Source organism: Podarcis pityusensis, assembly GCF_964106645.2.
Source record: "Podarcis pityusensis genome assembly, chromosome: 4".
Taxonomy (NCBI): domain Eukaryota; kingdom Metazoa; phylum Chordata; class Lepidosauria; order Squamata; family Lacertidae; genus Podarcis; species Podarcis pityusensis.
In genome coordinates this window covers 76763092-76775636 of record NC_138027.1, presented here as the reverse complement: position 1 = coordinate 76775636, position 12545 = coordinate 76763092, and positions in this window count along the sequence as shown.

The window sequence follows — 12545 nt, the reverse complement described above, 5'->3', positions numbered from 1 at the left end:
TGAAGCCAGCCTTCAGGGAAGTTTTCAATGGTTGATGTTGTACTGTGTTTTTAATATTTTGTTGGGAACCACCCAGAGTGGGTGGGGAAACATTATTATTCATTAGTATATATGTTTGGTAATGCTCTACCAGAGGGGTGGCTACCACAATGTCCTCCATATGATGTTTGACCATTACTTCTATCATCCCTGACTATTGTCCACTCTGTCTGGGACTTATGGGAGAAGGAGTCCAACCACATCTGGAGGGCATTTATTTGGCTACTCCTGACCTACAGTCTCATCATCATACAGCCCTGTTTTCTGTTTAAAATTCTTGATGCAACCAGGTTAACATTTACAAGGAAAATATCAAATAAATGCATAAGATATCATAGTTTGGAACATCTGGTGCACAGTTTAACATAATAAATACAACTTTGATGAAACTTAACATAATTAAACAAAAATAGAGCTAGGAAAGATTTTCAAAGAGAGGGGGAAAGTGAGTTTTGAATTCTTCAAGCTTTTAGAGAATCCCTAGTGACTCCCTAGTAAGTATTGGTTCATACACTTGGGCCATTTGAAAGGAAGGCATTTTGTTTACCTGAGATTTGGAACATCAAAACACAAACAGAGAAGAAGAAGCAGAAGAAGCAGCAGCAGCTTGAAGTACTGGAGCTATTATCCTTTCTTGAAGAATAAATTTATTGTTTCTCAACACATACCCCATACCCCCACACACTTTAAGAGGTGATTTGGCCCAAAACAGGGTATGAAATGAAATTCCTTGACTTGCTGACACAAGCAGTAGCTTATTCCCTGAGACTTCTTAAACAAGAACTGAACCATATCAAGTCACCAAAGCATATTACTTTTAATTTTGTAAAGAGGAAACTTTTAAGAGAGGAGGCTATTGCTTAAACAATGTCCAAATTCTTTCTAACCGGCTTGCACAGAGGGAAGGACAGAAGAAACAGAGACTGCTTGATGAGCTTTGATCATCAAGAATTTAGCAATGGTCCATCTTTCTCCAAGCTGGAGAAAGCAGGGGCTTATGAAGAACCATTTCTGAGCATTATAGTGCTTTTTTTTTTTTTTTTTGGCCTATTTTGATATTCAGTTTTGACAATAGAGATTATCATTGCGGCACCCATTTTATCTGTAAAATAGCTTGTAGAATAAAGTTATTTGCATTGGAGTATACACATTTTTGAAAGCAACTTCCTTTATACAAAGCATTTGTGTGTGGTATTTTTGTATGTGTGTGTTTACACATACTTCCCCAATAATTCTATTTCTGTACATATTGCTTGTAGAACTGAATCACAAAATTTGGAGATGTGCATATTTTGCAGGATAGTTCTGTTTCAGTTTGCATATTTGTTCAAGAAGAGTGAACTAGGTAGTTTCTAATTAAAATGCAAACACAATCAATTTCCCCTCCATCTCTAGTGACAAGAGTGCTTGATTTCTGAGTCCTGGTTCAAATGCCATACAAAGCATATATTATTATTTAATACAAAATATAGTTTTTCCGAAACCTTCTGAAGAACAGCAAAAATCTCTTTAGTTACTAAAAAGTGAGGTTGCAAGTTGTTTCCCCTCAGGTTAATATTTACATACATGGTAAGAACATTCAATACTGTCTTTACTAGTGTGAACAGTTGAAAGCGGAGAGGCAAAAGAGAGAGAATTGTGCCAGGTAACTTCTTATATAAAACAAATTCCACTGCAGAATCATCAAGTTTGCCAATCTAATCCAAATGATATCACCCTCCAAAATTGCTGAGGTTGACCTATCAATACTTTAATTTCTGTCTTTTGGCATTCTAGATCATTGGAAATAAGATAAAAGTGTCAATATTGTTTTAGATAAGTTGGTTAAGAGGTGGTTAAGGTCTCCTTGCCCTTTCTGAAAATACTGTCAAGCCATATATTGTGGTTGCAGAAGACATGTGATAAGCAGTTATATTGAGGAAGCCCAAGAATACTGCCTTTATCAGATCCTCAAAGCATCAGCTAGTAATTCCTTACCTAACTACATTCCCTTTGCATCAAGCTCCTATATTGTGCACTTCATAAATGCAATAAAGAAGATGAAAACTCAATTGATTTAATTTCCTAGTTTAGGACCAGCATGTCCAGGGGTGCTGGCTTGTGGCAGACTCTGTGCAAAGCTGATCTTTGCCAGCCTAAGGTCTATACCTAGGGTAATATGTCTTCCAGAATTCTGTGCACCTTGAATTTTTCATAGGAAAAAAAAGAGTACATTCGGTGCAACCAGATACTTGCAGTGCTCTTCATCAGGGGATATTAAGAAGAATCATAATTTTAAACAGAACACTCTATGATAAAAGTTCATCTCTTCAAATGTGGACCTCTTATACCAAGTGCCTTGCCTGTATTAATCTTCTAGAGTTGAGCTTGATGGCTCTGTAAGAAGAGAAGAGAGAAGAAGAGTTTGGATTTTGATATCCCGCTTTATCACTACCCGAAGGAGTCTCAAAGCGGCTAACATTCTCCTTTCCCTTCCTCCCCCACAACAAACACTCTGTGAGGTGAGTGGGGCTGAGAGACTTCAAAGAAGTGTGACTGGCCCAAAGTCACCCAGCAGCTGCATGTGGAGGAGCAGAGACGCAAACCCGGTTCACCAGAATACGAGTCTACCGCTCTTAACCACTACACCACACTGGTGATAATGCCACTGTTTTTGACACAGTTCCTTGGTGGGGTACTGATATTTTGTCTCTTCAGTCTGTCCACAGAGTATTTCACAGCACCAAGGATGGAGAACATGTGGTCCTCCCTCCCCAACATTGTTGGACTCCCAACTTCCTTCACCCCCAACCTCCCACTATGGTCTATGAGTCACCCATCTCTTGCAATTCTTTAGAGAAGCTCAAAAACATTTCCATGTGATTCATTACATCCCAATACATTACCACACATGCACATGCACACACAGAGTATCTCATAAAATTTAAATCCCCAAAGAATCTCTCTAGTTAGAATTTCACGTAGTTGAAACTATGTTGTACTTGATTTCTTTCCAATCCCAAATAGGATATTCCTCTCCAGCTACTCAGTGTATGCTCTTAAATTGATTTATGTTAGAATATATAATAAGAAGTCAAATATATGTTCCAAAAAAACAAAGATTAACCACAAAGGAATTAACGTATTTATACAAACCTAAGACTGCTTTATTGTGTGTCCAGGAAACAAAATTAATTACAAGCAGCCTTGTTACAGCTCTTCAAAAGAGTCCATTGCCAGAAACCTGCATTTTATACTTTCATTCCTCACTCAGCCTGGCCTCTTAATGATTATATTAACAGATGGGGGTGTTAACCTGTTTGATTAAAGCAACTGTTGTTTTAAGCCTTTGCTGATTGAGGACCCTTGATTCAGCTTTGCCTTGCCGTATTATTTTAAATCAAATACTATTTTTTTCCCTTTTAGCTTCCCCTAAATTTACGCAGCCCACACAGAATGTGGATTTCAATTAATTTCTCCTAAGTGACCAGCAAGGCTGAGATACAGTGAAATTAACTAGCCAAGCTGCTGTCATAGCAAAATTTACTTTGGAGATGTGAGTGTTACGTGTAAAGCTGGAATTATGCTCACAGGCATAAGATATACATTTGAGATGCAAGCCATGGGCAGGCAGCACAGCCAATCTCAATATGTACCCCTCTTCTAAATTAGTGACACTGTTAGAACAGGGAAAATAATTTTAAGATGCAGTATTTGCTTAAGGAGATGTAGATTTTTGTTCTGCATTTTTTGCCCCTTTAGAAATGTGATTCGTTTTGTGTTCTCCTGGGATTTGCATACAGCATCAGATGAACTTCAGATGAACATCTCGAATCAAACGGCTCTCGAGAGCTGGGAAACTAATGGCTGGGCCATTAGTGGCTTCTGTTGCTTAGCAAGCAGCAGTATTAATCCTGCACAACGGGCAGGATCCAGAACTGTCCTTTGCATGCAGAAGACGTCTTCTATCCGTGCCTATATTATACATTGCACAACAGAAGAAAACGGGAGGGCTTCTGTAAATCCAGGACTGTCCCTAGAAAATAGGGATACTTGGAAGGTCTGTCATTGCGGGAAATTAACCCAGCTGCATGGTGCTGACTGGAGGGGCAGATGATTTTAAAAGGAAGAGGGCTCAGGACCATATTACATGTCAGGGGTCATATTACTCCGAGGTACTACATGCTCCAGAAGCGGCTTAGTCATGCTGGCCACATGACCCGGAAGCTGTACGCCAGCTCCCTCGGCCAATAAAGCGAGATGAGCACCGCAACCCCAGAGTCGGTCACGACTGGACCTAATGGTCAGGGGTCCCTTTACCTTTACCTTTTTACTACATGCTGACACCAGATCACAATGAAGCAAGATATCCATTTCCTCAAAGAATGTCTGAAGATGACCTGCCACCACTCTGTTGGGCACTATGACCAATAAGGTGCCTATTTGTGGTGAGATGGTAGTTCTCATACACTTCCCGGTTCAGGGAGCGTTTCAGGAAAGGGTGCAATCCCGCCTCTTTAATGGGAGAAGTCATTGTTCCCTAACATAATGCATTTAGCACGTTTCTGGACGTACTCAGCCAATTCCCCCATCAGCCATGATATGCAAGGGCTGAAAGGCCAATATGATCAGACGGACTGATTTGAGCTTCTTGTCCACTTCCTCAGTCTGAAACAACTGAAACTGATCCTTGAACCCCTGACTACACCATATGTCAAACCCATCCTCAGATGACTGAATATGGCATACTCAACTCCTGTAAGATCCTTCAGCGATGTGTAACCATGAGCGTTTATGAGTGTGGGATAGCGGTGGAACTTTTCAGGCGGGTGACAACAACAAAGACACAAGACTACATGCTTTTCCCATGCAAAGGGTTGAAAGGTTTGTTTCTGTGGCAGTACCAAAGAAACACTTTTTATTTTTTAATTGACTACATAATAAAATTTATAGAGTTATTATCATTATGCTTCTTGTGTTTCATACCCCTGGATGGTTCTATTCTATGAGTATACCTGTATCCTCTTTTGATATATTACTTTATTTTAAATTGTTTCCCCCAGCAAGGTGATCATATGCATCGAGGCTTTAATTCTTTTTATAATGAAGAAGTTGAATTAGCTTATTTAATGCTGGAATTATATTTTAGCACAAACAGCTAGGTTTGTATTGACCTGCCGGAATCTTGTCTTATTATCTAATTTGCTGGTTCCCCAAGTTTGGTAAAAGAAAACATATATAAATATATATACATTTCATCCATGATTGGGAAGCATAGATAAAATAATGTGACACTGAAATTTATACTTAAGAAGTAGTGCACTTCATTGCAATCAATTTTTCATTATGTTGTTGAGATCAATAGCTACAAATAAGATATAAAAACTGTTTTATTGATGGGGCACATGTCAGTATAAAATGTGCAATTTTCTATAGCATTTCACTTGTGGACAATTGTATTATACAATTTCCAGCATTATACACGTTGGTCTGCAGAGAATGCTTATTAAAATCAATGTGGTGTAAGTCACACTCTGGAATAGTTTTACAAAATAGAAAGAGATAAGAGCATTTATTGCGGAGGGTGGGGGTGGCATTCCAGAAGCTATTGTCTAGTGAGAATATCAGTGTCTTACCAGCGTCTTGTTTTCCACAGTGGCCAACCAAGTTGCCTCTGGGAAGCCCAGAAGGAGGACTTAAGGTGAACAACCCTTTCCTCCATCTCCTCTCTCACCCTCCATATTGCACTCTGATGTGTCTACACATGTTGCTGTGGTGAGTCTTCAAGACGTTTCTAGCTTCATTCCATTGCTCCACCTCCAGCCCTCCCATCCCACCTACTGGTCAGGCAACTGAGAAGCAGTGCAGAGACCAGCAACAACTGCCACTTTCTCCCATCTTTCTTCATCATGGCACCCAAGACGGCACACCAGTGATTCCCATCCATAGTACGGACAAGACGCAGACCTGCTTAGCTTCAGCAAAGTGGTACCCTCATTTGCCTTCTGTTCTGCTAAAAGGCAGCTGTTGTTCTTTTGGATTTGGAAGTGAAAATCACACTTTAGTGTGAAGTTGATTAGCTACATTGCAACATTTGGACACAAAATGCATATAAAGGGTAAAGGGACCCCTGACCATTAGGTCCAGTCGTGACCAACTCTGGAGTTGCGGCGCTCATCTCGCTTTACTGGCCGAGTGAGCTGGCGTACAGCTTCCGGGTCATGTGGCCAGCATGACTAAGCCGCTTCTGGCGAACCAGAGCAGTGCACGGAAACGCCGCTTACCTTCCCGCTGGAGCGGTACCTATTTATCTACTTGCACTTTGATGTGTTTTTGAACTGCTAGGTTGGCAGGAGCAGGGACTGAGCAACGGGAGCTCACCCTGTTGCGGGGATTCGAACCACCGACCTTCTGATCGGCAAGTCCTAGGCTCTGTAGTTTAACCCACAGGACCACCCACGTCCCATAAAATGCATATACATGGATGCAAATTGCTATTTAAGCACCATCCCTTCTTCAGATGACAGCAAATGGTCATCTTTGCCTGTGTTGGGATCTCTATCTGTCTCTGGCTTCTGAACTTAACAGATCCCATCAGAGGAGCCAACTCCTAGGAGCTGAGGTCCCTTCAGCCCCACCCCAAATACCTTAAGTTCTGATTAGTGTCTTTTTTAATACATTTATTTTAGAGACTGGGTTTTTTTTTCTTTTTTAATCAGCCAGACCCTTGTTAGTTTGGAATTGTCATAAGATAAACCTCTTTCTTTTGTGCTTGAATTAAACACTCCAAACTGAAAAGATGAAATAAGAGGGGGCTTGTATAAAGGGAAAATGGTGGAGAAGGAACCTCTGTTAAGTGCTTGAAGTTGTGTTTTCAGTTGCATTGTCCTATGTCAGTTTCTCAACTATAGCCATACAATTTCAGCCTGGATTCGGTTTACATGGTTCAATCTGGTTTCCTGGCAGTTACTCAAATGAAGCAGGATATTTTCTCAAGACTGTCTACGTTAGTTTCGTTCCTGTAGGTAATGTATCACGGGTTTTGGTGCTGACATGGCTGTGTAATTAAACAGTTAAATAAACTGTAACTAGCATGTAAAAGAGAGAGAGAGAGAGAGAGAGAGAGAGAGAGAGAGAGAGAGAGAGAGAGAGAGCGCCAGTGTGGTGTAGTGGTTAAGAGCGGTAGACTCGTAATCTGGTGAACCGGGTTTGGGTCTCCGCTCCTCCACATGTAGCTGCTGGGTGACCTTGGGCTAGTCACACTTCTCTGAAGTCTCTCAGCCCCACTCACCTCACAGAGTGTTTGTTGTGGGGGAGGAAGGGAAAGGAGAATGTTAGCCGCTTTGAGACTCCCTAGGGTAGTGATAAAGCAGGATATCAAATCCAAACTCTTCTTCTTCTTCTTCTACCCCCAATAAAATATTTGACACCATTCCCCCCAAGTTGATGAGCATTGCCATTCCAATGTGTTTGTGCCATGTCTTGTGACTGATCATGCTGGGTGGGGTTTGCCTGCCACCAACACCCAATTTTTTAAATTCAAGTTGGCACCCCTGCCTCCCATATTTCTACTGTTGGCCTGGGGATATGGCAGACAGCCATGTCCCTGTGGTCAGCCAGAGAAAATGGCAATGGCATCATCACGTACAATTTCCAGGTACATAACAAACTGCCCTCTCCTCTCTACTAGCATGAGATTACTAGTCACTAGCATTCCCATGGCTTTGAACCTCCCAAACCATGAGTTAACCATGGCATTTGGCAAATCAGGCCAGATTGACCTCATTCACGTACAATGTCATACCACGTCAAAGCTTTATCTCTTTGACATTTAAACTCACATTCCATTATACGACACAATGCATATTCATCTAATACAATCATATGTAAAATTAACCCTTTAAGGGTCACAACCTAAAAGGTTCAACACGAGCTTATTCAAGCCCCTACACGGGTCTTGAATTATCAAGGAGATAATAGTTGGGTGCCACCTAGCTCCTCGTGATCGCAGCATGCTTCCACATATTTCCATACACCTTCCAACCGTAACCAGGGGATGTTATTCCCTTTATTTCATCCCCAAAGTGTGTTGTTACATATGTCATCCTTTCTAATCAGCTTGGGATTTCTGAATTCAGGTGTTTTACTTCAGAGTAATTAAAGAATTTTTGCCCTTCAATTGGTGCAAAAATTAACTAATCCAATAAAATATTCATTCAGATTTTCCTAATTCTATGCTCCCTTTTAAGTCCTGGTGCAAGTCAATGTGAGGGTTTACTGGGCTTATGTAGACTGTGTAATCACAAAGAGAAATCTGGACCACAAAAGGGAGAGGTACAGCTTAATTTATTGATTACAGGTGTAATGTAAATACTCACAAGGCTACCATACAATTCAAAACTAATGCCTACAAGGCTTCTGCCACAAAAAGAGATATAATTACCTACTGAAGATAGTTCACTGCAGCTGAACCCCAACAAAGATGAAGACCTCAGATCTTCAAGCAGAAGCAAGCCTTTGACCAATTATTATTATTATTGGCCAAGGCAAGACTTCAACAATGGAAGAGGCAGGCTATCCAACAGGCAGTTGTCCAGGGAGGTCATTTTTCAGTCCTTTTTTTCCCAGTTGACACAGATGGCTCTAACTGTATCACATCATTTTCACTCACTTACCTTCCTCTATTTCTATCCACCTTTTCTTATCCCCTCTTCCTCCTTATGCAAGGCTTTCCCATCCTTTTGCTTGCAAAATTAATTAATGCTCTCATGGTCTTATTTCTTTGACTGCATGCTACATGAGCAGCATGATGCCTGCGTAAAATGTCTTTGGAGGTATCCGGATGAAAGTGGAAGTCTGCCTAAAATATGAAACAAAGCCATGTTCGTTAAAATATTTTACTAATACCCCAAATCATCTGGCTTGAGTATTGTCACATCACCCTCCAAACATTGCCCGCAAATGCCTTTAGATTTCTTCCAAATTATGCCAGTTCTGTAAGGTTCTTTTCTTCTTAGTTTAGTTCAAATTAATTCTGCCTTGTCAGCATCCAATCAGGACATGACCTAAAAATTCAACCTGTCTCAATACTCTTGTTAGCTGCAAGCATAAGCATAAAATTTCACACAGATTCAGAGCAGCGGCCTTACTCATGTCTTGCTGGACTAGACCTTCACTCTCTTCCTCAAAGAGTGGGAAGCCCAGGACACTTTCAGGGTGAAAACAGACACAGGAGCCTTGTATTCACAATCTCTTTAAGTATGTTTCTCTTTGTTGAGACATTATAATGTTGCATTTATCCCCACCACCAACCAGCCAATGATCTGGTGTGGAATAAGAGAAATGTTGCAAATCATAGTGTCATCCCAGGGTATTTTGGTGACTGCCAGTGGAGGCCGCCATTTTTTGTGGCACCACATCCCCCTCCCAGATGCCATAGAATGGTGGTAAAATAAATTTAACAGGAAAGTTGTGTTTAAAATAAAAGGGACCCTTCAGGTTGCAGGTGTGTAACATGTCGTTTGAGCCTAACACACACCAAAGCTGAAACTCATGTGAACCAAAGTTGTTTCATAGGTTTGGGCTCTTATGCACCTTGCCAGAGTGGCTTCAGACAATAGGCAGCTAATGACTCATTAACCAAGACTCCCCTGTCTCTTGCCATGTTGTGCCATGCTTGGATGGAATAGCTTGGCTCACAACCATATTGAACTTTAGATTTGTGCAAAGGCATGTATCACTTTTGCAGTGGTGTTGAAATAAACACAATTGTCTTTTTTTCTCTTTTTTTACGTTTCTAGCTCTGCTCATTTTGGTGTGGAGGCGATGTAGAAAGAGGATATTAAAATTGCTTCCATTAAAAGGTTCTGTTTGAGTAGCAACAGCAAAGCGAAGGAGTTTGGCAATGGGCAACATGACTTTGCTGTTTTCTCTGGATGAGCATGATTGCTTCTACAGTAATACTGTCGACCAACAAATTATTTCTGTGGCTTCCACAGGTACAGGTCCTGTCTGCAGCCCAATGTGCACATAATCATGTTTTTACATTACAAGAAATATAGTTGAAATGTGCAGGTTCCACGGTATGACAAAAACGCTTGTCGGTTGACATCCCTCACTGCTGAGTTAGCAGAAAAAGAGAACATAGCACTGTCAACAGCATATTGAGGTAGTGGCTACAAAAATAGCAATTAATCTACTGACTAATTCAATACCTGGTGTTGTAGAAGCAGAACTTACTTCATATACGTCCATGGCCTCATGGGACCCACTTTTTATGCATTGATCCCATATGGCTGAGGAGATTTCACCCCTCCCATACCCAAGAATCTCCTGATCATCTCCTGATGGTCTCTGCTGACTCTCCAGAGAAGAGGAGGCGTGTCCTGCCTATCTACTTATTCTGCCCAGCAACATATCTCTGTGTGTGTGAGAGAGAGTCAGTCAGTCAGTGTATCGGAGAGAGTGAGAGTGTTAGAGATCCTAGAGATAAGATTGCTGCTAAGAGCAGCTGCAGACTCTCAGTGTAGCATTGATTTATGCTTAGAATATTCAGCTCTGTATATAGCTTTGTATCATAGTTGTAGTTATAGAATAAAAGGAAGATATTTTACAGAGCTGCTCTCCGAGTGGTTTATACTCTGCAAGACTCTGCAAAACTCTGCTGCGCAACGACTGTATTATTGAGACAGTGAATCCGGTGCTCTCAGCTCTAAGCTGTGAGTCCACAGCACTGTGACCTGTTCCTGTGAGAAAGGAGGTCTCTGGCGGTGCTACCCAGCTCGCCTAGCCCAGTCGGGGTTGAGGTGCAAGAGTCCAGTTGGTGCACTGGCTCTAGGGCGATGCTGACAATGGCATGGGGTTGCATTGGAATGGTACAACCATGTGGGCCTGACAGATTGCATGGGGCTTCTTCTCCTCCTCTTGGGGTGGAAATGCATGGGAAAGTTCCAGAGATCTGCCTTTTCTGATGGCTGCATCGTTTATATGCAACCCTCAACCACATTGGGTTTGCAGAATTATGGCTGCGGCTGTATCTCTGCTCCAATAAAACCAGTGGGACTTATTTCCCAACAAACCTAGGCAGAAATGGAGTACACAGCTGCAATTCTGATTATACTTGCAATTTCACCATTTAGCATTATGAAACGACTTCTGAGTAAGCATGCCCATGACCAAGCTGCAAACTTCCAGCTTCTGAGAGAACTTGGATCAGTCTTCTGGATGAGAAATTTCTAAATAAAATGGTGATTCCATTCACAAACCTACTGATCGACCATTTCTAATGGGAGCTCATGTGATCACACTGGAACCCAGATTGGTTTCTTTGTAGCATTTTTGTGAAGAACAATGGTATGCTGCGGATAAAACGTAATGGTCTACAGTATTTGAAGATGCCTCACATGGATCCGTCTTGTCACAATTGGATGAAGAAATATGGGTGACATTATTTGGGGGGGGGGGGAATTAGTGCTGTATTGAAGCAAACCATAATCATTCATGTTGTCTGAGAAGGAGTTGATTTTGTGATTAAGCGATTTTGAGGCTTGCTTGTTACAGTTCAGTATTATTTAGTGGTATGTTATGCATGATAAACACTTGATGCCAAAATGAGTGGCTTCTTCAGTAGGAAGGTCCAGTAGTACAACAAAGTCAACAATTGTAGTCTAGATTTATAGAATATTGACTGCAGTATTTTACACCACAATAAACTCTTCTGAAACCACCTTGAGTCTTCTTTCTTGATGTTTGATCAATCTCTGGCTTCTTCTGTTAAAATATGTCAGATGGGGTGACCTCTCTACCTGAGCTCAGTCCCTGAAGACCTACTGGCAGAGTTAAAATTATGAATAGAATTATATGATTAGCTTGCCTTGGTGTAGGGCTGCATGGAAGACCCTAAGTTCTGCATTTAAAAAGTGTAAATCAGTTTTCAGACTCTTGTCTTTTAACATTTCATTAAAAAAAAAAATCATTTTTTTTCAAGAGAGTCCAATTTCATCATGAGTCAAAAGCAAAAAAAAAAAAAAGAGTAATTCTCAACGCTCAGTTGAGAGTTTGTACTAGAGAGAGAAAAAACACCACAATCCTTTCAAAGGATTAGCCACTATTAATATACTATGGCCAGCATCCCAGGCAATTTACTCTTAAATTGTCTCAAATAAATGGGATTACTTGTGACAGACTAGCATCAAGATTGTGGATGACGAATGCCATTCCTCAAACCTTTTGATGAAACTACTTTACTGTCCATTTTTTAAAAAAAATATATATAATGCACATCTGGAAGAACTAATTTTAAATGGGTTTTAAGAAAGCTCTAGTGCATGTTTGCTGAAGAAAAAAAGGAATGCATACGTTTAAAAGTTTTAAAATAAATCTATATAGGTATAACAAGTATACTTGCTATAATGAATTAAAATCTATATTAAGATTATACACAAATATCAAACTGAAAACTTATTTAGCATCCAGAATCCTGCAGACAGAACACCAATATAATTTGCTGAAAGGTGAAATATGGAGAA